At 29.6% G+C, this 23,590-nt stretch overlaps 1 protein-coding gene across 3 annotated transcripts in view; it reads left to right on the top strand.

Annotated features, from left to right (window-relative positions):
• Sulf1 (Extracellular sulfatase Sulf1) overlaps positions 1 to 23,590 on the top strand; it is a 156,777-nt gene that overhangs the window by 5,442 nt on the left and 127,745 nt on the right. For 2 of the 3 annotated variants that reach the window (XM_083047437.1, XM_083047435.1), the window contains exon 1: positions 692 to 903. The exons of the other annotated variant lie outside the window; for it this stretch is intronic. The gene's annotated coding sequence lies outside the window, so the exon portion shown is untranslated. Of the gene's footprint in view, positions 1 to 691; positions 904 to 23,590 lie in introns of those variants that run through there. 3 annotated transcript variants of the gene reach the window in all.

The following is a 23,590-nucleotide window of genomic DNA, read 5'->3' as shown; positions in this document are numbered from 1 at the left end:
ACTATGCAGTTTAGTAAAATTAATCAAACATTTTTCATATTTTATTGTGATAGATATTATTATTTTTATTGTGATAAATATTAATCAGAGAAACCCTCATAAAATTTTTTTCTATACCATATTGTCCCACAATTACCATGATTTTCAGGGTAAATTCTAAGAGAAAATTCTCTCTGTGTACGATCATACATTTATAAAGAAAGAGATACGATAATGATTTGAACATTGACGAAAGACGTACATTTTACCAGATTAAAATACGCCGAGAAATTCTAATTTAAATTAACAATAAGACAAAAGTGCGGGCAATTCGAAATCTGCATTACAAATATCGAGAAATAAATAATCGATTGTTCCATCATATATCGATAGTCAAATAAAAGTCGAATCTTCTGCATCGGATATACATGTTGCCGCGACTGATCCTTTCCGCGCGCAACAGAGAGCGAACCGATAAATCGTCTCACCGCGGAGGAGAGTGAGATTCTCTCCCTCCCTCGCCAGGACACCGGTTTGCCGGTGAGGAGGCATCACGGAAAGGTACACTTGGCACGCCGTAGGACTCGGTAAGGCCGAGATCGGTGCGCAGTTTTCTGCCGGTGCTCCAAAGAGGAGGGGCGGGGAGGGGGAAAGAGAGAGAGAGAGAGAGAGAACTGTGGCGGACTTCACTTCAGTTCAGTCTGGTCGCGTCGGTCGCGTAGGATGGTTGTGTCGTGGTTTATTCGTTCCTTGGTGTAACTTCTTTTTCGTCGCCACGTGCATTCGTTCGTTCTCGCGATTATTCGTGGTCGAATTTTGTCGGATTACATATAAAGGAGAAAGCCGTGAAATAAATTAGTGTCATTAACAGGAGACAGGGTGTTGAATGTACAGGCTCGTTGGTTGGATCTTTTCTGCGTAAAAGTAAGTCTCCTTTTTTTATGCGAATAACTGAATCCAACGATTTTCGACACACGTGTGAATTTATTTTTTGGAATGTGCTCTTCTCGTTTTGCATCGTATTTTATCATTACTGAGAGAGAGAGAGAGAGAGGATATATTATTATATGTTAATAAAACCTCTCTTTTAAAAATATTAATACATAAATTAAATTAGGTTAAATATGGCAATTTTTAGAAAATTTCTTTTTCAAACTATCTAATTTTTTTTAAGCTTTATATATGGTCTGTTTTATATATATTAGAATATATATTATATATTATTTTATTATATTACTTTTTATTTTATATATTATTTTATTACATTATTTTTTATTTTATATATTATTTTATTATATTATTTTTTATTTTATATATTATTTTATTATATTATTTTTTATTTTATATATTATTTTATTATATTATTTTTTATTTTATATATTATTTTATTATATTATTTTTTATTTTATATATTATTTTATTCTATATACACTGCATTGCATTTTTGCAATTTTTAATTGTTTTTAATATTTTATTATACTGACATATCCGCGCGATTCGTGATTATTCATGTGTTTGAAAAAAAAGTGCACTGCTAATATTATTGCACGATGTATCTTGATATTTATATCAATAGTGTGTGAAATCTCTCTCTCTCTCTCGCTCTCTCTTTGCTAGTCGTCTAAAGTGCAAATAAAACAGGTTCTTCCTGTTCTCTCTCTCAGGGCGGATTTAGAATCAGCCGAATCTAACTTTTATTGGAAATTGCATTTCCGTTGGACGACGAATTGTTATTCTTTGATCTTTCCATACTTTCTCACATGCAATCAGTGTAATATTAGTGAAAGTAAGTGAATAGTCACTGATTCTCAGTTATATAAATATAATATAAGAATAATATTAAATTTCAATGAAATCTTACTGACATAATCATAGTTAGTGGTAACGATTGTTCCAGTATTATAATAGGATATTTTACAATGCATTTTATAATCTATATGAGATAAATTATAACAATATGTTTTGTTTAAAAAATATCAGAATTTGACCAAGAATTTTATAAATTTTTTGTGAGTTTATCATATTTTAAGAATAAAACAGTGCAATACCTATATGTATATAATTTCTGAATTTGAATATTAGTTTTACGTAATTTCATCATCTATATGATTTATTACAAATTTCAATATCGAGCTAAATATTGGCACAAATAAAATATTTAATTGCTGACAAATAGGAAAGAAAATATCAGGATTTAAAAAAATCTATGTTTCTCCCTATTATAATATTTTTTAAATTTAATCTAATAGAAAACAGCTAATATAAAATAATTCAAAATTCGGACGAATTAGGCTTTTTTTACTAATAATAATAGAAAAAAGTGGCGTGTACAAGTATAAATCACGCACGAGGGAACAATTTAATAACTCGTTGTTTAATTTATTCAGACATAATTTTTTGTACAGATACTAAAGTGCATTTGTAAAGTGCAATTACACTTCTTGTTAAAAAACTACTACTGATTATTTTGAAAAAAATGGCTTTTTGGTTTATTTATTAAAAATCAATTTTAAAAATAAAATACATTTTATGTCACAAACGGAAATTATAAATAGTTAATATAATAAATAGTTATTATCATTCAGTGCGATATGGTTATATATATGTGTTGCGTGTGAAATACACATACACAGTTGAAAAATTTGTGTTAAATTTAACAAATATCACATGTCCCAAACGGTCCACAGAAATTTTTGTGTTAATTTAACATAATATGGATATGTTAAATGATGACACGAATATTGTGTTAATATTTTAACATAAAATAAATGCAAAATTCAAATAAACTTAAAATAAATTTTGTGTTAAATTAACATAGTTTTCATGTAAAAATTAACTAAAAAAATGGTTAATTTTACATTTTATCATCCCCACTTATATTATAAAGTAAAATTAACAACATTTTTTTTTGTAAATTTTAACAGATAAATCTTGTCACTAATAATATCGAACATATTTATTGTGTAAAATTAAAAGTAAATACACATTGTGTTATTTTTACACTTTTCTTCAGTTATTTTAATAATTTAACATTTGAGTTCAATTAACACAACAGCAATATGTTAATTTAACACATGAATGTGTTAATATATTTAACACAAAAATTTTAACGGGGACCGTTTTTAACAAGAAAACACAAATTTTCCAACTGTGTAATAATAGTACTCGCGTTTCTCACCTAACGTTTTTTTTTATTACATTCATACGTAAAAAAGTTATTTGTCATAAGCGTGTTTTTGTTTTTCTCCAAACATCTGCATAAACCAATACAGAATTTATTATTCACCTCGTGTTGAATTAACCACTGTTAAACATAATCATTACTTTTAATCATATATTATTTGTGTCAATTAAAAGAGAAAGAGTCAATCATTAAAATTAAATATTGTATACGAATAATATACGAGACATGTGCATTTAATCACAAGAAAGATTCATTTTTAGTTGCAGTTGCAATTGAGATTATTTATTTATTTTATTTTCTGTATGTGTAATCAAAGTGAAAATTATTATTTCCTGTGGATAGAAATTTTTTAAATTTGCTAATCTCTAATAAAATCTATTTTTTCTTATCTAACATGCATACGATGAAAACATTTCGATAAACTCACAACTTATTCGCGTGCTTGAGAGACACGTGGAAACTATGACGTAGGGAGAGAGATGCGTTGAGAAAGAAAGTCCGTAGGAATATGATCGTGGGGTAGAAAATTATTTAGCGTATTATGCGGAGGGCACGCAAATGCAAGGGACGGAATAAATCATTGTGAGTGCTTTCCCATCCTTTTCTATTCGCGAGATTTGCCTCGAGGACGAATTCATCCCATCGATGCATTTAGGTGAATAAACACAGTCGCGAGAGCTTTTCCGACGAATTATATTTGCGAAAAGTCTTAATAATCCGACCATTGTTACAATGTGACGGAACTGCAATTTGCAGCGTATTAAACCTCATTAATAATAAAAGGGAGAGAGAAAGAGAGTGTCTTCTTGTAATTTAGGGAAACTTTGTCTTGAGATTTAAATCTAAATTAATTTTAGAAGAATATAATTTATTTTATATAGAAATTCTTGTCATGTTTAATATATATTCATTATTTCGGATTCGTTTGTCTCGATTTTTATTTGAGTAATAATCTAGCAAAAATGTAAATGGATGATATTCATTTATATGTAAATTAATATTCGTTAAAGAAATTTTTATACCTTAACACACATATTTCCAAGAGAGATAATGATATTGTTTTTACACCGCGTATTAAACTTGATTGAAAGTTTATCTCATGTATTACAGTACACATACAAGTGTATATAATATATAAGATAATAAAAATTCTTCAACATGAGAAGAATTGAGATAAAAATTCTTCTGTATTTTCTTACCTTATATTTAATATTTTTATATTATGCATTTTCTTGTCAAGATATTATCAATATTTTCAATATTCACGCACTATTATTTGTACAAATCTCGAATGCATTGTTTTAGACAGTAAATAACTTATCTTTTATATATTCATCTACCTACTCATTCTTGAATTATCTATTTTCTATTCCGATAATAACGCAAAGAAAAGCGCGTGATACATTTATCTCGATTTAGGCGAAAATGGAAATTTGTGGTCAAATATATGAATTTTTGGCGCTTTCAGAATTAATTATGAGAGATTTATCATGGGGAAGTAGCAAAATAAATTTACACTCTATATTTCTCATTGAATATCACTAATTGTATATCTTTGATATATTTGGACTCATTGATGTTACAGTGATTTGACATTAATCCGGAAAAATGTAATTCGAATATGGATTAAATCTGTAAAATGGGGTCACACACGCGCGACATTTTTCAGTTCAAGATAACAAAATGCTTGATTCAATATTAATATGCATTGCCGCGTGTCTTGATCGCGTATAAATATAGAATAAATCGTTTATTTGTTCTGCAGCACATACCCTTGAACGTTTATTTCCATTACTATTTTAATTTCAATAACCCAATTTTTTTATTGACTATATCACAAATGCCCAGGATGATTTTATATAAGAACTTTTATTTTGCATACGCGTCATTCACACATTATATATTATTTCATTATATATTATATATATATATATATATATTTCATTATATATTATATATAATTTTATTATAAAGTTATTACATATATAATATTTCTACCCCCCCTCTCTTTCTCCATAATTTTACTTACGATGATTTTATATACATTATTATACATAATTTAATTTTTATTTAGTTTTAATTTTTATTTAATTATTGTAATTGACAAAAAAAGCTTATTTAAATATACTTAACAAGTTTAGATCGTGTCCATTAATGTCATTTTCGCCGTTCGAAAATGAAATCCGATCGAATCTAGATACTTTTCGCGATAAATTTTATCCTAATTACATTCAAAATATGTCACGAGCGAAAACTCGATCTGTCAGACAGTAATAAAGACGGTGATAAATTTCATACGGAAACTGCATTCTTATCTTCATCTTCTTTTTTCTCGAAAAATAAGCTACAGAACAACACAGTGGTTCGTGAACTCTCTTTGCTGGACAATCTTACAATTTAAAAGCTTATCCGGCGGAGAGAGAAATTGAGAGTTTCACTGATATTTATTTAAATCTATTGATTTCTATTCATCTAATATATATCTATTGAAAAATAATTAAGTATATATATGATCTTTATTTAAATCAATAGATTTAATTAAATATTTATTTCAATATATTTATTTAAATCTATTGATATATTGATTTAAAAATAAATATGATATATATACTTGATTATTTATCTATTTATATATTTAAATTCGTATGTGTGTGTCAAAATAAGAGTTTTCCGTGAATCCACAGAATAATAATCGCGATAAGGTCTGTAAATATATAAAAATTGATATCAGCTAAGAATTGTTTTGCGTTGACGGAAAAAATTAGAAAAAAATTTCAACTATCTCTGTTCTTGGCTTCGGTAATATTGATTTTGTCTGACCAGCAATAAAATTTTGCACTGCAGTTCTACGGCATAATACGTGGCTGATATATTCTTTCTCGTTAGCTTAATCTTTGAAAATCTTCTAAAGTGCACTATCTGTAATATAATCTGCAAAAGTAATAAGGTAAAAGAAAGTTTTTATGACACGATTTCATGCATATCTTTATGAAACAAACATTAAATTGTATAAAATAACGTAACTATACTTTCCGGATCATGAAAGCTAAATTTTAGCAATAATAAATAATATTTTTTTCCATGTATTTTTTTTCATCGTCACTTTATACAATTCAATGTTCATTTTAAAAAAATATACATTGCGTCACGAAAACTTCATTAAATTTATACTAAATTTGCGGGGGGGGGGATATAATATAGGGACATCTAAAATTTAGTTAAATATATTTTTTTGTATAGAATTATATTGAAGAATATCGATCGAATGCGCGGCTTTTTCATGCGCCTTTCCAATCGCGATAATTGGAGGTTGAAAAAAATGACCACGCAGTTCACACGTATCTTAAATGCTAATGCGAAATTCGATATGCTCCCCCGCGCGGATTCGTTATGCTCCGCCGTATGTTACAATGTGTATAGCGGCATATACCCCGTATAGGTGTTAGATTCCATTTGACGGTTCTCGTAGTCATAACTTGGAATCGGACCGCCCATGACGGACCTATTGTGTGATATATCCTCCGCCACTGAAGCGAATTTCGCACCGCTCTCTTTACAATTTCCTCGAATCGGGATGCCGATTTAAGCGGCAAGCTTTACTAATGCAATCAGTCGTCAATTTCGCTCGCGCGAAAAATGATATCTGATGATAATGTATTAAGGCTCCTGGTACCTTGCCGACCATGTCGGAATCGTGACGTCAGAGGCGAGAAAACACACGCTAAAAATTTTTAGATGCCATTTCTAAATAAAAACATATTTGCATAAAATAACACTTCAGATCTCTTTAATACACTTCTAAAAAACGCCGAAATCTGTCCTTTTCCCTTTATAATCAATCAACAGCTGTAAAATGTAATATAATGAGGCCCAGTTCGTCTGGTCTTTGCACATGCGCAGTCATTCCGCATGTCAAAGTCTGATATCTCGATCATTTTAGGGTTGTTGATTGACTGTCAAGGGAAAAGAATAGTTTTCGGCGTTTTTTAGAAGTGTATTAAAGAGATCTTAAGTGTTATTTTATGCAAATATGTTTTTATTTAGAAATGGCATCTAAGAAAAAATAGCGTGTGTTTTCTCGCCTCTGACGTCACGATTCCAATATGGCCGCGGTGAGCACCCAGGAGCCTTAAATCGAATATCGTACGTCGTTTCGATTTGAAGGTGAACAATTTTATAGATCACAGATTATTTCCTCGCAGTTTTAATATTATGTATATAAAAAAATAATTTATTAAATTAATCATTCATATAAAAGATGTGAGAGACATAAAAGTTCGTCGAAATCTACGCGTGTATATATTGACACATAAAGTGAGAAGATATGCTAAATACAGATTTAAGCTTAAAATTTAACGAAGCTTTAATAATCTCTTTTGAAATATTCCCTCGTCGTGGTATGATTGTGTCTGCCGCATGGAATTTAAAGAGACTTCGCGTGCTACATTCTCGGTCGTATAATGTGCATCGTAACTAATGTCGGATCATAAATCATGGAATTTAAACTTCTTCGGATATCGTGGTTTATAATTTTGCTAGAGCACACATTAATGACATATTGCATTAATATTTTTCGAAAAGGTAAATAATATAATGTGTATCTCTTCTTGTAATTATTTGCTCTAATTAAATATATATATGTAAAGTATATATAATAAAATATATATTGTTAAATATATATAATATAATTATAAATATTTATATTATAAATATAAATCTATAATTATATAAATATCTAATTAAATATAGATAATTATAATTATAGATATTTATATTGTAAATATAATTATAATTATCTATTAACAGACTTAATTAGTTTTATCACATATATATACTATAGATTTTAATATAATTTCTTAAATATTGTATTAATATTAGATTTCTTAAAAGCTGAGTTATTTTATAGGCTTCTATCTTAAAAACTGATTTTACGTTGCTTATACGTTTTTTATTAGCTACTAGCATGCTAGTGCACTAGCAGGTAGTAAAATTAAAATATTTTAATTTTATTAGCATGCTAGTTAGAGAAAAGCATGCTAGTTTATTAGCATTTTAAAATACACGATGCCTTTTTACCAGTTGCTAGCGTGCAAGTATATATGCTAGTAAAAAGTGTAAACTTTATGCCCTTCATTGATAATAATCTCGAATAAATAAAGGACTGCTTTTTAATTTTTTGATACTATTAAATTTAATTAAAATTTTTAATATTATTTGTAATATTATTAAAAGTGTTGTCATATCTTGATAATATGTACATCCTCGAATGTTATATTTTTAACATAAGAAATTTTCAATGTATATTTGGAGTTCTTTGAAAAAATAGTAACATATTTTCTATAATCTTGATGATTATGTCGCTGAAACCCATTTATTAATAAATTTTAATAATTAAATTAAATTTTAATAATAAATATTTTATTATTAATCTTAATAATAAATACGTCTGTAATTAGATCTCATTCGAAAGATATATTTCTATTATTGTCTGCTCTGTTATCGGACCGCACGCTGATATGTTACAAGCTGGTAATCTTACTTACTCTTTTATAACGTACCAATATCTCTGACAAAGTGTTTCTCTGTGTTGCAATTTATTGCATCGTTACAACTCGACTCGGTACCAACATAGTAGATTCGAGAATGATATTTTACTTTTGGCTCAGAGATCAATTGTGTAATTATATAGATCACGTGCATTTTTCTTTCTCATCTGTTACTTTATAAAGCGAATTCTCGTTTTTCCGCGCGAGAAAGAATTTTCAAAGGAAAAAACTAAGCATGAGATTGACATATATTAGTATTTAAGTCAAATACGTTTTGTCAAAAGTTTTGTTATTTAATATGTTATATTTAATTTAAATATTTTTATATGTTCAGTTAACAAAACAGTAATTTAGTTGAACGGTTTAGTCAAGTTAACAAATTTTTTTTTACAGTGCGAGGATAAAGGGACGAGAGTTATTAGTCTTTATACTTATCGTTCTCTTTTTCATAGGACCATTTTAAATGCCAATATCTTAAGTACCTATAATCTGCAGACAAAAAACCACCGGTGTTTGACCTTCGTTTTGACACTTCGGTTTCTTTCTCAGGTATCTGGGCACTATTACATAAGTCAGGTAACGATTTCAACTGGTCGGTCAACTTATACTCATGACTCTTTCAATTAGAACTATCTTTGATTCAACAATAGAATTTTTAATTTTATATATCTATTCGAAATTCTTATGTCACTCTTAGTATTTTATTTCCTGAAAGTAGAACCAAAGTGCGAATTTTTGAAAACTAATTAAATAGATAATTTTGAATTATAATAATAATCAGAATATTTTTATCGAGGTCAGATAAATATTCTTCTGCCACTAATTAACTTCAGATAATTAGTAAAAATAATAATAAAATATGATAAAAAAATTATCTAAAATATAAGTTAAGGAGAGCGGGGTTCAAAAATACGCTAAAGGATACAAGACATAATCTCTTGCGGCAGGTGCCAAGAATTTTCTCGCCATACAAGTTTTATCTCCGATATTCGGCAAGCCTGTCACGTAGTAGTTCCGAACGAAAAGTGACCCCGAGAGTTTTCCGAGAGATTTAGCCGGGCACTATATATACCTTTTTCCTGTCGGGATACCTTTCTCGTGAATGGACTCGTTCAGGTAGAAACCCCGTATCGTATAGTTTTGAATGATACGATATGAATGGAATTTAGGATGGAGTTCACAGGTAGGGGGTAGGAATCCACTTTTCCTCGAAGAAGATTACACCGAAAATTATTCTTTATTTAGATATATGTTCACCGAATGCGATATTTTTTTCTTCTACGTAATTTTAACAGCCATTGTCATTTTTCGTCAAAATCGCAATTTTTTGCACGTTTTAACTGAATTACGACTTTCTGTTTTTTTTTCTCACCGCTCGCGTGTTTCGAGTTCTTTACATCCTAGTTGTCTCTGTTCCACTTGCTTAGATATTTCACATTCGCGGACTCGATTCTTTATTTGTCATGCATATTGGTTTCTCGTGACAGTAATAGAAGTTCGCTGCTACAGCTGCATTCTAACATGTTCAACGCACAATCGCGATACGTGCCAAGTCGTTCACCTGTTCGCAATATACATATACATATTTTGTTGATTTGTGCGACGTTTTATGCATAAATCTTTTAGCGCGAATAAACGTACATCACAAATGTAACGAAAATAAGCGATAAAGTCGCGTTCGCGAATTACGATCTTGTAACATATGACTTTTTTTCTCAGTAATAACATGCTCATGATATTACGTGCATATACATATATTGACATAGAAAATATGTACGCAATTTATGTAGCAATGTGTATAAAGCGCGCGAGTGTACTAAAAGAAAAAAAAAGATATATAAGGTAATCGACCTCGATAAAGATACAGCAGCACTCTAGTACCGGGCACAGAATATCCGTCCGGGACTTCTACAGTCGTATATTTCTTCTTGGAGCAGAGGTCGGACGGTATGTTACCCTACAGACAGTGTTAGATATATCACGTATGACTCAGAGAGAGTATTTGCGATGCCTAAGTTTTCCCTTGTCTGTTTTTTCTTTTTTTTTTTATTCAGTTTGAGTATACACTTTATGGTTCCGTTTTACGATACGATATATACTATATATCTACGAAGACATTTCTTTCGGCTGATGAGAGTTGAACGATGCTAATAGTTTTATGGTTCAGAGATAATATTTTTTTACATCTTGTTCTTTCAACTCTGACGTTTATGTACTCGTAATATTTACAGAGAGCGGCGTGTAAAACCGCATTTAGATTGATGTGTAAATCTTGGGACGCGAGACGTGAATTAAATTCAGCGTGCAAGAAGTCAAGAGCGCGATGATATCACACGTTGTTCTTGGATTCATGATTTTTATCATCCGATTCGCACTAGCGTGTAATTTTAGCACTGGCTCTCTCTCTCTCCTTTTTTTCTTCCCATATTAGATTCAAATTATATTCGCCAATTTTGCGCAGAATTAAAGGCAGAATGAAAGATTGCTATTAACGATTGACAATATATTAATGTTTGATTAAATATTTGACGCGATGAAAGTCTGCTTGATACTCTGAACTCCTGTCGCGAATGATGCATGCATATGGTTGACAGTGCATAATGGCGTGCCTCGTTAATACAGATTTATTGCTGAAAAGAAAAGGATATTGCTACTTATCGTACGCTGTGCACGTGCGGCTTAAAGTAGCTTTTCTACATATCTAATTGTTGCACACACAAGTGTAAGTTACTCGTAGTTGCCAGTGACGCAATCGTCATCCAAGAGATAGAACGCGACAAGAGATACGTACGAGCGAAGGGAGAGAGATAAATATAATTTGAAGTAAGAGTCAATAAATAATTCGAAAGAACAAGGTATAAAATAATCTATAAAAATATAAAAGAATATAAAAAAATGTTTTTTCGCACTGCAATATTTATTTTATTTAATCTAACAATAAAAAACGGCGAATATAAAATAATTCAAATTTTCAATTAGGACGAATTATGCTATTTTACTATTAATAATAGAAAAAAAGTGGCGTGTACAAGTGCGTAAACTGTATAAACGATTTAATAACTCGTTGTCTAACTTATTGAAACGTAACTTTTTATACAAATACAATAAAGTGCATTTATAGAATGCAATTACTTCTAATAAATAACAGTGCTTGATTATTTTGACAGAAATGACTTCTTTTGGCTTCTTTTTTTATTTACTTGAATAATATTTTATCGAGACATATTATATATGTATTTGGAATCAAAAATGCATTGTTGACCAACTGACCAAAAGAATCACTTAAGTATACGAACAAAAAAGTGTTAGGTCGTAGGTCCTGCATAGCGCCGTGGTCAAGAGTAGGTGTCTGTGAAGTTGGCATGACATTTTACGAATTTAAAAAAAATAGTAAGAGTTCTTATAGCACTTTTCATAGTTCTACAGTTCCTGATAAAAATTAAAAAGAGTTCCGCATTTTTTATATTAAAAAATCAAAATTGAAAAAATGTGCTAACTTCGCGAATCTAGCACGACACCTTCCCTCTAAAGTACTAAAACGCGTTGAATAATATCATTTTTGGAAAGAGTTCCCGATAGTTCTACGCAAGATTAGCATATATATGCAATTTCAGATCGATATTCATCAATTAATAATTTTTAATCGATTTTTAATATCTACGTCCAACACGACATTTAGTGAAAATGTGTCGTGCTGATGATTTTCCACAGTTTTAACGGTAGTTCTCTACAGTTCTATAACAGTTCTATACTTTAGAAACATTTTTTCATAGAGTTCCGACTGCTTACTATTTTTTAAACAATTTTTCACAATTACGTTCAGCACGACATTTAACAAACATTTTCACTAAGTGAAAATTAAGAAATTATATACATATTGCACTATTTTATTTTTAAGAGATATGATAAGCTCACAAAAAATTAATAGAATTCTTGATCAAATTCAGATATTTTTTAAATAAAATATATTGTCATAATTTATCTCATATAAAATATTATATAAAATGTATTGTAAAATATCCTATTATATATTATACTCAAACAATGGTTAACTCGAACTCACATTTTTCATTGTCGAGACAACTTTTGACCAGGGTGCTATGCAAGATCTACGACTGTCACTTTTTTGTTCTTATATTTAAATAGATAAAATAGATTTTATCTATTGATAAAAATCAATAATTCGTGAGGATCGGTCAACAATGCTTGTTCTTGCGGATTCATCAACTTTATCATTCGATTCGCACTAGCGCATGTAATTTTAACATTGGCTTTCTCTTTCTCTCTCTCTCTTCTTATATTAAATTCAAATTATATTCGCCAATTTTGTGCATTGCCAGAATTAAAGATTACTATTAACAATTGACAATATTAATGTATGGTTAAATAATTGATGTGATAAAAATCTGCTCGATACTTTGAACCCCCGTAGCAAATGATGCCGTGCATATAGTTGACAGTGCATAATGGTATATCTTGTTAATTACAGATTTATAGTTGAAAATCTACAGATTTTAATTATTATATAATTGTTGCACACACAAGTATAACTTGCTCAACGGTCGTGACGCAATCGTCATCCAAGATATAGAATGCGAAAAAGGACATGTATGGGCGAAGACGGAGAGCGATAAGTACACTGTAAAAAAATTTTGTGTAAAATTACAACTATTATAGTGGGTAATTTTAAGACCCACTATAATAGTTGTAAATTTCCACGCGTTTGTAAATTTGCAGTATATACAAGTAAAATTAATTTCTTCATTTGTAATTAAGCTGATTGCAAAAATAAATTTACAATATGTATGTAAAATTATAAAACGATAATGTAAAAATATTTTTTATAATTGTATTATTAAACATATTATTATTAAACATATTATTAAACACGATATATAGAATATTACTGTTGTATTGAGTAATATTACAAAAATTTAGATAATTACATAAAATCTTTAAAATATCATATTATTTCGTAAGTTTCCATATATAAAAGAAGATATATTTACATAATAAAAGACAAATCTACATAATTTTGTGGAATTACATAATTTCTGTAAAATTACATGATTTCTTATATTTACAAGACTAATCATGTAATTTTTACACCTATTATTTGTGTAAATTTACTAAATTTTTTTACAGTGTATATTTCGAAAAGTCAAAATAATCTGAAAGAATAAGGTATAAAATAATTTATAAAAATATTTAAAAAATAAAATATAAAAGAAAATATCGATCGTAGAAAACTTGAATATTGCATAGAGAAAATATATTTTTAACCAGGATACAAAAATAAAGGAAATAATGTATTGAATAAAATATAATATGAGAATCGAAACGTCGATAATACACACGATGAATAATCGAACAATTTATTCTTAAACTGCTGCCGCAAATGGATCGTAATTAATTACTGAACAAGTACGGGGCGATTTTTTTATCGTTTATCAAATCGAATAGCTACGTCGCGATAATGTCGCGCGTTAGTTTATCTCACCCTCGCCGAAGAAATATGTCTCCGGAGATTATCTGGGTAATTAATATGCAAGCGATTTATATTAACGCGTCAGTTCGACGACGAGCTAGTCAATGTTGCTGATGAGGCACCATAGTCTGTGCATACATAGTGTCTCTTCTCTCTCCTCTCTTTTTGCTCATGCACGCTTATGCGTATATAAACGCATCCTCGGATCCCTGTCGCGATAAAATAAGCTTTCCTAAAATTCATTACTTCTCGATTATCTGAAAATTGAAACTCGTTCCTTACGCGAGCGTAAATTTTAATGGTAAACATTTTACTGCGATTTATATGTCATTCGATGAATGTTAAATGAAATGAAATTGTTTGCGAGAAGAGATATAATTTGTTTTTACCGGCAATATACATATATTAGATCATTTTCGCGAACTGATTAGATTTAAACAATTATTATATGTATAAATCGTTATCGTCGTTTTTCCGTTTTTCTCAAAGCATTGCACATAAGTAAATAATATTCCTATTCAACTGATTTAATTATTGAAAATCAATGTATTTAATATTAAAATTGGAGAACAATAAATAGCACTAAATTCTTCAAAGTGCAAATTTATTTGATGAAAGAAGAAATCTATAGTTTGAGATATAAAATAATTTAATAGATATAAAATAAAATAAAAGTTAAATAGAAAAAATAAAATAAAATTATGCAAAGTATTTTCCTATGCTTATTTTTGATATAACAAAAAGTATACATTTGATATATAAATTTTATTACACATTACATTAGTTATATATTTGGATAAAATTTTATTGTGTTGATTATATTTTCATCACATTAATTACATATTTTATTTAAGTTAAATTTATAATAGAATTACATTTTATTTGAGAAAATTGCATCGATTCCAGATACGTTTAACTTGATATTCGAAATGTTACATTTAATGGGCAGTCGTTCATATTTCTTCACGTATACTCTGGTCACGACTGTGTAGTTTAAAAAATGTTGATGTGAAATTAATTACTTGGTTAAAACAAATTTAAGAATAGAGCAATTAGTCATCTTTTTAGTACCAACCTTAACCCGATGCAGTTGATAGAATTTACATTGAAATATTACCTGCGCATTTATCGTGTTTTTATTAATGTGTGTTTTATCTCAACATTTTTATTCGCGACGTACTACTATTTATCGATTAAAGATGATTTATTGCGTGTTTCTCTAATAAATAACTCGGTTTTTCCATAATTTATAAATAATTTTATAAATAACTCGGCCACAAACATTATAATTCAATGCAAATTGTATTACATAAAATTATCTATTGAAATAAATTCAAATAGCTACAAATGCTATGTATAACATATATTTTGATTAGTTATCATTAATCACAAGAATATTCTATTAATGCAATTTGACAAGATAATGATAGACAAAGCAATTTTTATAATACTACAGCGACTGTTTTCTGCAGGCATTCTGATATTTTTAAATCATATATCATATTCTATATTATTATATGAACATATATATATGATATATACATATATGGATACATTCTTGTATATAGAGCATTAGATATTCAATTGTCCGTAACGCAATTTTACGGGCGCGGGATTTATGCTACGTTTCACTCCGAGGATTGCATCCTATACATTCAGAATATCATTGCCATAAAGTACTGTCTTTGTACTCTCACGGTATTAGCTTTGTACCGATAATAGCCTTTCAGACATTACAACAGCACATGGAACGGTTTCATACGAAGGATTTATAAATAGCCTGCCGAGTTAAGTTCTATGGATCTGGAAATAACTCTCGGTATCGCGCGTATATATTATACATATATAAGCTGGCATATATATAAAATTTCACAAAAGCTTCGTGTCTGGAAGGGAAATTTACATTAAGATCATCAGTGACAAAGCAGCATTTTACTCGATCTCTCTCCTTAATCTATGTCACGTGCTGTAAACTGAATCTTCACGTTTACATCAGCATGTCGTCTTATCGAAATCTGGATCTAGTCACGGAAGTAACGTTAATCTTATACGGAAAATTAAGTAATGTTAATATTATATGCGATAAATTAAGCAATAGTATATCTCGATCGATTTTGTATTCTATTTGCTGATAAATCGTTGCAGCTGGTCAATATCGCGCCTGATGTGTATTTAAATAACAATGATTCATTATTCAAGTAATCTTATCATGTTGATTTAGGAGGATCGAAATTAGAGAAACTTAAGAAATTAATATTGTGTGATCTCTTGCTGTAAATGTGCTTCTCCGTGCATTATAATCTTTGCGATTTTATTTTATTTTATTATGCAGCTGAATAAAATTCTTTTCTAAGAAATTTAATGTAATATAAATAAATTTTATTAATAGCAAATGATATAGTGATAGTTCAATTAATAAATTATATAATAATTATCATTTTTATAATATAATTATAATTATTATAATTTATATAAATTATATACACTGAGATAATTTTCTCTTAGAATTTACTCGGAAAATCATGAAAGTTGAATATTGTATGGAAAGAATTTTATGAGAATTTCTCTGATTAATATTTATCACAATAAAATATAAAACGTGTTTGACTAATTTTGCTAAACTGCATAGTAAAATTAATCAAACATTTTTATATTTTTTGTAATAGATATTATTTTTATTGTGATAAATATAAATCAGAGAAATTCTCAAAATTCTTTCCATACTATATTGTCCCATAATTACCATGATTTTCAGGGTAAACTTTAAGAGAAAATTCTCTCAGTGTAATATTTATAATAAATTAATAAATTATAAGAATATTAATGTAATTAATAAATTATAAAAATTATAATTTATAAATTATAAGAATTATTTGCCACTCAAAAAAATTTCTAGATGTCGCAACAAAAATTTATTTTTTGTATCTGATAGAATATCGTTTGTCACTGATAGAATTTTTGAATTCTGTTTCTGTCATTTAGATTGATAACGTGCAGAATATATACGATATTACAATATTTGCTGATCGTTTATCTATCCTCAGTTAATTTTTCGCACTTAAAAAATTTTTGCTTGCAAAATCATTTTTTTGATTGTAATAAATTTATTATAATAATAAATTATTCTTAAAATTTATATTATATATTATAATATAATTAATATATTATAATTTATATATTATAATATAATATAATTAATGGATTATAAGGAGAAAGGAAATTTATTCTGCACACGAAATCTCGAGAAATCATGGAGTAAATAATATACCGAGGGATCGAGCATCCCTGCTTTTCGTGCATATCTTCCTTCGACGCGAACCGCCACCCTTCCTGCCGTATTCACCATTGTGCGAGCACAATGTTTATCGAACCAGTCGTCGTGCATCGTGCGGTCCGAGGAAAATCACGGAGGGGACCAATGTCCAGTCTGTGCAGTAAAGGACGAGAGAGAATATTGTCCGACCATATGTTACCGAAACGTCGGTCAGCTGTTTGTGACGGTCGCGGACAGCGCAGGGGCTGGCATAGACGCTATACATGCCGATTGACCATTTATCAATCGTCGTATCGGCTTCATCAAATGCCGATCGATCTACGCAGCGACGTATCTCGGTTCGTTTGAAACGGAAAACGTGTAACAACGGCCGCCAGACAGCGGACAGTTCTCGGGGGATAACTATCACGTATCTCGATGTGTGTAATCGAGCATCGGGAGGAAATAAACGATTCCATTCGCGTATCAGTTCCCGTATATAGTTCGTGCGCGATGACCATCACAAAAGCCTCTCACGTTTATTATATTATAAATAGCAAGGTCATCTCTATCGTGCCTATTAATCAATTTAAAAAAAAAAAAAAAAAAAAGAAATTGACGTAGCAGTCCGAGATAAACCGTGTGAATTAACCCTCCGTCAGCAATCCGAGTCTTTTTTTAAGGCACAAGCAATTTTTTCAGGGTGTATACTCGCGGGAAAAACCTTAAAAACCTGGTATTCTCAGGGAATTTTATTTTACCTTGAAAAATCAGGGAATTCTCATTTTGATTGAATTTGATTAGGATTCAGGGAATTTTTTTTAAAAATTGCCCTTTTGATAATTTTATTCTTATTTAGCACCTAAAAAACATATGTCTAACATACCTTTGCAATATTTAAGTTTTTTTAAAAATGTAATCATTTAAATTAAAGATTTATTTTTCAAGATCTTTCAAGATCTTATGTAAGTTTCATAGAAAATTGTTCAATTTTTTAAATAGGTAATATTTAAATAAATTAGTACTCCTTATTTATTTAATAAATAAATAAATAATAAAATTTAATAAATAATTTATTTAAATAAATTTGTATTCCTTAAGACATTTATATTAAATTATTTTTTGTTTTGTATATTTATCTTATATTTTTGCATATATTTTTAGTGTTTAGATATAGTGATATATCGCATTTATTGTCCAAATTAATTTTACAATTAATAAATCAATATTAATGCTAGAAAAACTGCACACTTGATAACTTTGGAATCGTGTATGAATAGAAAACATTAGAAAGCACATTCAGCAAAGAAACTTTATTTTAAAAAGCTGCATATACAAATTTTCTTTTACTTGGAATTTTAAACGAAAATATCTGGAAGATCAGGGAATTCTCGTGGAAATTTTTTACGAAATTTGAGTAGACACCCTGTTTTTTCAAATTTTGCTTTATATAAACAATTAGGTTTAATATATTTGTGGTTTTTAAATTTATAGGATATTATAATAGAGATATTAACAAATAATCTAGAATTTTTTTTAGATTCTTTGAAGTCTAGAACATAAAAATAATACAGGGTAAACTTAAAAAATCCAGTTTGCTGACGGCGTTAGTAAAAAAAAAGATTGCTGACGGAAGAAATCCTCACGATTTGTAGCACGATTACCCATGTAACTCGTGTGGAATACAAAAGAGATATTAAATAGACGGTTAATATTAACCGTACACTCATTGTTGAAAAAAAAAAAAAAAAAAAAAAAAAACGAAATCAGAGCGCGCATCTCGCGAGCCCTGCCGGACGTGACGCATTTTGCCCGCGCGACGTGATTTATGGCAGAGTCCATCTGTATGTGTTTCGAATGGCTCATTTGAAAATTACACGCCATTCTCGCGTCACGTTGATGCCCGAGACTATACCCGGACGTCTTGGAAGCCTCGCGTGACCCGGCGCGTCGACTCCCAGCTCGCATCACCGAGGAGAGAGTTTTACATCAGTCTACATCAGTTTACATGACGCGCGCGATGTATGTATGTATTATACCAGGTGTCCCATTTTAAAGGACCCACTCAAATATCTCATTGTCAGAAACACTGCGTTAAATCGAAAAATGTTTCCTACAAAAGTTGTAGGGTTTCGAGGGGGACATAACATAGTAATATTCATTTGACCTTGGGCGGCATCTCCAAGGTCAAGTGAAGGTGAGAATTTGAAGGTGAGAAGGTGTTCAGATAAAAGTTGTTCAAATTAATTAGTAGAAAAAGATGTTATAATAAAAAATATGGGTTTCCATTTAAAAAATGTATTCTCACCTTCACTTGACCTTGGAGACGCCGCCCAAGGTCATATGAATATTACTATGTTATGTCCTACAACTTTTGTAGGAAACATTTTTTGATTTAACGCAGTGTTTCTGAGATATTTGAGTGGGTGCTTTAAAATGGGACACCCGGTATATGTATGTATGTGTATGTATATACATATAATACGCAACGCGGCCAAAAGCTCGCGATGCGAAAACGCCACCGCAAGCCCTCGTCACTCGACGGCACGCTTTTTCGCCGAAATTCGTGATTCAGCGTTTCTCTCTTTCTCTCTCTGCCGCTTTTAATCTTCCTTCGACTCGCGTGTACTTTTAATTGAAAATGGTCGGCGCAATTTTCCGCACTCTAGACTAATTATTTCGAGTGGGTTTATAAAGATGTATATTTTTTTTTCTAAGTAGAGCATATATATTAATATGCATTACGTTAATTATGTCTCTGATATAATAATGCATACAGTGAATATACGAGTTATTTCTATTCGCCTTCATGGATCATTTTCAACACTCCATTCTTTATAAAATGATAGTGGTTAGTAAGAATTTTTTTAAATAAACAGCATTCACGCTTTTCTATATTTTAAAATTAATCCGGATTTCTTATAAAGAATTAGTAACATGCGACGATGGAATGTGAAATCATCTGTATCGATTTTTCAGTTCAGTTTTATATACATACTGAGATAATTTTCTCTTAGAATTTATTCTGAAAATCATGGTAATCGTATGGGTTAATATGGTATGGAAAGAATTTTATGAGAATTTTTCTGATTAATATTTATCACAATAAAAATAATAATATCTATCACATTAAAATATGTTTGATTAATTTTACTATGGAGTTTAGTAAAATTAAACATATTTTATATTTTATTGTGATAGATATTATTATTTTTATTGTGATAAATATTAATCAGAGAAATTCTCATAAAATTATCATGATTTTCAGGGTAAATTCTAAGACAAAATTCTCTCTGTGTATAATATGTATTTTTTCTCATATTTAAAGGTTAATTTTTAGCATTAAAAAATTTAATTTAATTAACTTGCGACGGAATGCAAATCATTCGAATTTCCTTTTTAGTACAGTTTTATATATAATATATATAATATATATTTTTTTATCAATTAAAAATTCTTGGCTGTAGTTTATCAATATTTGCTTACAAATAGTTACGATTTATTAAATATTATCGGTTAAAAAATGTTCTAAACACATTAAAGTCATCAAATTAAATGACTCATTCTCGACTTATGACTTGTATATACGTTGATCCCGCGTTGCTGGAAGAAGATCGAGATAAAGGCATATAAATATCCGAGTAGCCTCATTTTCACCGCCGAGAGAGAAAGAAGAGTACTCTCGTGCAAATCCATTAACGAGAATATTGAGTTCGCAAATATATATGATCAACAAAACTGTGAGAACTCGATTGTTATTCGAGTCATTTTAAATACGGAACAACTGCCGATCCGATGATTAATATTTTCTAGATAGACGTAATGCTTCTCACGTTGCATTTCACCGATTATATATTAACGTAGCCTATAATTATATATCGTTGCTATCGTATATAAATACGAAGTAAAAGATGCAATAGCTGATTATGCAATCTTAAGCCGGTAGTCCGTGAGAAGTTTTAAAGTCTACTATGAATAATATCTGACTTCTCATTACACTAGGTGTACAGTATTTATTTCCTGGAAATTACGTATTTTAAGTAATAAGAAAATATTTTTCTAAAAATAAAAGTACACGAAAATTTTCGTGTAAATTGCGTAACATTAATTTTTCTCGCGTATTTAGGTCCGATGAAATTAATCACTACGTTCTAATTCTCAAATGTACGAATTAACGTCGTTTTGTGGAGATCAGGGTGCCTATTACGGTTTTTTGGGTGAGTTTGCTTGAGGAGAAAATAACAAAAGTGAGAGATTCACTAGATTTCGACAAATGAAATCGTAGATAATCTAGCGAATCTCTCAATTTTGTTCACCTCGTGAGCAAACTCACCCAAAAAACCGTAATGCATTCTCGTGGAAAATTATATTATTCATTAACATAAATTTCACAATTTGCATTTTACTGCACTAACGTGTCATTAAAGTTCTGATAATCGTCCCATAAATTATACCATATTGAATTTTATCGTGACGGTATATAATTTCTTCCGTCAATGGAGCATGTGATTTACCAATATTCGCATCGGTAAAGATAGTCGACGGAAAACATGATTGATAACGTATATGTGTCACGTGTATTGCTCGCGAAATCTAAAATGCAGAAAATTATCGTATGCATCAATTAATTACATTCTTGGACACGAAGTGAATCGTAAGAATTCTGCAACATTGCTGAAAATGACGAAGTTTTTTCGATCATTTTTAATGCTTAACGAAAATAAAATATATTTATAAATATAATTATAATATTATATAATTATTACAATTATAATAATATTATTATATTTATATTATAATTATAAAATATATATTATATTTTGCACACATATATCTATCGAGTTTTTTTATGATATTTGAAAATAATAATATATTTGAAATTAAGACTAAAAAATTTTTCCAGGAAAGAATAATCATATATACATCTTTCGGAAAAAAAATTATATAAATATATTAATGCATAATTATTATTTCGAAATTAATTTATAAACCTTTTTTTCAACTTTTTTCTTCATATTTTTTAACTATATTATTTCGCAAAACATTTCCAAACAATATAATTTTTACCCTCTTTATTGATATATTATCAACGCATTTCTGATTTGCGGTTCTGTTGATGCTTTATTGCCACATCATCGTAATTTAATATAAGTGCCTTAAGGTAAAGCACCTTAAGATAAGTATGCTGCAAATGTGTTTGCACAATAAAATCAAGAGACAAATACCCAATGAGAGTTTCTACAGCGAAGGATTCTCTCAGGCGCGCAAGATTTTATACTACATTATCTCGGCAAAGGGAGTGTCGTGACGTTTACGTAAATATTTATATTGAAGGATCGTCAATAGCTTCAGCGTCAGTTAGGTGCATATTAGCGAGAAAGATAGGCTGTTAGGAACAGAAATAAGGAGCGCGAGAGAATGCAAGAAAAAAAAAAAAACAACTCTAGTTGATGCTCTTCATGTGAAGTGGAGGAAAAAAAAATTTCTTAACACCTGCAAACTTTCGCAGAATATATTCTAGCGATTTGACGTCTCTCATCCGAGGGTCCGGATCCATTGAAAGGAATTCGGATAAATAAACGTTATTAGACGAGGCACTTCTTCGCGCTCCTTCAAGAATGAAGAACCAGCTGACCGCTGTTTTGAAAGAGCCGCTCGATTCGAAGCCATTTCATGTTCGATTGCAATGCGAAAAATAAAGAGAGAGAGAGAGAGAGAGAGAGAGAGTCGTGACATATCTTTTGAATTAATGATGATCGTAAAAATTGTACGGTCGCAAAGGCACGAATGAAAATGCTCCTTCCCGCTTATTATTGCAGTATATTTCGTGTCTGTGAAGTTGGCACGACATTTTACGAATTTAAAAAAAATAGTAAGAATTCTTATAGCACTTTTCATAGTTCTACAGTTCCTGATAAAAATTAAAAAAAGTTTCGCATTTTTTATATTAAAAAATCAAAATTGAAAAAATGTGCTAACTTCGCGAATCTAGCACGACACCTTCCCTCTTAAGTACTAAAACGCGTTGAATAATATCATTTTTGGAAAGAGTTCCCGATAGTTCTACGCAAGATTAGCATATATATGCAATTTCAGATCGATATTCATCAATTAACGATTTTTAATCGATTTTTAATATC

The sequence above is a fragment of the Prenolepis imparis genome, unplaced genomic scaffold, assembly GCF_030444845.1.
Source record: "Prenolepis imparis isolate NDT839.2.m4 unplaced genomic scaffold, iyPreImpa1.0 SCAF_10, whole genome shotgun sequence".
Classification (NCBI taxonomy): Eukaryota; Metazoa; Arthropoda; class Insecta; order Hymenoptera; family Formicidae; genus Prenolepis; species Prenolepis imparis.
The sequence above is the reverse complement of the archived record's forward strand: the minus strand, read 5'-3'. Positions and strand labels throughout refer to the sequence as shown.